The sequence below is a fragment of the Aplysia californica genome, unplaced genomic scaffold, assembly GCF_000002075.1.
Source record: "Aplysia californica isolate F4 #8 unplaced genomic scaffold, AplCal3.0 scaffold00123, whole genome shotgun sequence".
NCBI lineage: Eukaryota > Metazoa > Mollusca > Gastropoda > Aplysiida > Aplysiidae > Aplysia > Aplysia californica.
In genome coordinates this window covers 1,256,017-1,258,598 of record NW_004797393.1, presented here as the reverse complement: position 1 = coordinate 1,258,598, position 2,582 = coordinate 1,256,017, and the positions used below count along the sequence as shown (strand labels likewise).

General features: G+C 43.3%; 1 protein-coding gene across 2 annotated transcripts in view; it reads left to right on the top strand.

Moving 5' to 3' along the window:
* The first annotated feature begins 23 nt into the window (after window positions 1–23).
* Window positions 24–2,582, top strand: part of LOC101862640 — a 21,200-nt gene continuing 18,641 nt past the window's right edge. Inside the window, exon 1 of one of the 2 annotated variants that reach the window (XM_035969180.1) lies at window positions 24–323. The gene's annotated coding sequence lies outside the window, so the exon portion shown is untranslated. Of the gene's footprint in view, window positions 490–2,582 lie in introns of both variants that reach the window. The other variant, XM_005096228.3, reaches the window with a different exon arrangement.

The following is a 2,582-nucleotide window of genomic DNA, read 5'->3' as shown; positions in this document are numbered from 1 at the left end:
AGGGGTGCCGTCTTCCCCCTTCTAAAAATAAGACTAGACTTCAGAACACCGACACCATGGTTTAGCCTTACACAGCTCAGAACTCTTGACCTGGGCTGACCTAACCGGGCCCGCCAGTCGCCACGCCACTGGGGTTTCTCCGGGAAATGCAGTTATAACGTAATGGTAATCAAGAATTCCCCCACTCGTAGAGCAACTCCGCGACATTCTATCTATTCTTTTGCCTTTGGAGTACGATAGCTCTAAGTCAGAGTGTGAACTTTGTTGGACTCAATATAGATCTAGACCACACATTCGAGCGGAGCGTGAAATATGATATTATGGTAAGTTGGAACTGATTTTGTGAAAGTGCAGACCACACATTCGAATGGAGTGTAAAGTATGATTTTATTGTAAGTTGGAACTGATTTGGTGAAAGTGGAGACTTTGTAAGACTCAATACAGACCACAATTTTGAGCGGAGCGTAAAGCATGATATTATTATGGTCGGTAAGTTGGGACTGATTATTTTTGTGGAAGTACTTCTGCTTTGGTGGAAGAGTTCTGGTTGATTGATTGTGAATGGTATTCGTCTCATCGGCAGAGATTAGATCATGTATTGTGAGGTAGTCTGCTACAACCTTGAAGAGATCAACCGGCAACCGTGGCTGTGTTGTGTACAGTTTACAGCAGTAACCAAGAACGCAGACGAAGATTATATTTGAAGAATAATGTTATTTCTTTTTTAGCCTTTCCGCTCGAGAATTGAACTTATGCCTTCAGCGTGTAACAGCGAATTTAATGTCCTGGCCATTGCTGAATAGTTGCCAGGAGTAAGTGTCTTGTTGTTACTCAAAATATGCGGTGTTCTCACTATTTAAAATAAATAGTTTAACGTGCGCTAATTAGTTGAAGAAATGAAATCATCCTTGAACACCAGTGCCTGTGTAATAACAAGCGCTTTGCCGTCACACACAGAAGATCCGAGATCAGTTCACGTGTTGTGAGACTTTTTACCGAGTATCTTGATCTGTATGCTGGTATGTTTCTTGTATCCCTCTCCACCGACCGGGATATCATAGTCTAGTCCTGACAGTCAAAGTTGAAGCTCTGTGATCGTGTGTGTGTGTATGTGTGTGTGTGTGTGTGTGTGTGTGTGTGTGTGTGTGTGTGTGTGTGTGTGCCTGTGTGTGCGTGTGTCTGTGTGTGTGTTTGTATGTGTGTGTCTGTATGTGTGTCTGTTTGTGTGTGTGTATGCGTGTCCGTGCGTGAGTTTGTATTGCGTGTCTGTATGTGTGTGTGTTTGGTTGTGTATGTGCGTGTGTCTTTGTATATGTGTGTGTTTGTTCGGTTTTATGCGTGTATGTATGTATGTGTGTGTGTGTGTGTATGTGTGTGTGAAGAGGGGGATAGGGGGAGGCGGGGGGAAAATACAGAGATCGCGAGAGGGCTAGAGCGCACTTTAAAAAATGATTGGCCCATATTTGCTGTGAGATATTCTTCGTCATTAAGGATTTGAAATCACTGATTTACAAATATATTATCATTATTTGATTTGGTTGCTACGGAAATGGCGGCCATATTGGATTCTGTTATCCAACTGCAATTCCATTATAGTCTTATTTAGATTTCTAAGCTCGTCAATCAAAACCTGCTGCATCAAGAATATTAATAAAAAGAACTTCTCGCAAATATTTTAACTAGGGCTCGAGGGGTTGTTAACGTCCCGAAAAAGTGGCATTGAAATCGACTGAGAAACAGTGGAGGTTTTAATGGGTTGATATGTCAAAAATAGCATTTTGAGAAAACAGCCTTTAAAGGTAAGTTCAGGCTGAAAATCGTTTTGTTTTCAGCAAAACTCGATACAAGACTGGCTATTCACTGTTACGAAAATTACCCCAAGCACTGCGTCACCAAGTAGTTCAGATCATAGTCTAAATCACAGTGGGTACGACGATCCAATGCCGGGATTATTAGTCAAATGGTCAGAGTCAGTCAGTCAGTTAACTACAGATCCGGTCTAAAGGTCACTGAGACTTCGCGTATAAGCAGTGTATTTTTATTAGTCGGGTCTTCTCGTATGCAACAATGCTGTTCATAATATCATATAGCTGGACAGAACAAGCACTCGGTTAGAGATCTATTTATAATAATAATATGTGTAATCATTGGGGCTGGGCACTGGGAAGGCAAATATTATTCTGCCACCAGCAGGGAATCTTTGTGGCAGGTACGGTACCCGAACCCGGACGTTGCCCACAACGGCTGGGTCGGGCCGATCGCCCGACTCGGTCACCTGAAACTGAAAACGAGGCGATAGAGTCGGGCGATCACACACCTAGCCTCGTACCTCTTACAAGTCCTATGCACTGCACGTTGGTGATTTTTTTTATAAATTTCTTTCAACGGACTCGAATGATCTTTGCTTTGACAAAACGAGGCAACAGTGTGTGTGTGTGTGTGTGTGTGTGTGTGTGTGCGCGCGCGCGTGCGTTTGGGAGTGTATGTGTGTACATGTGTGTGTGTGTGCCTGTGTGTATGTGTATGTGTGCGTGTGCGTGTACATGTGTGTGTATGCGTGTGTGTGTGTGTGTGTGTGTGTG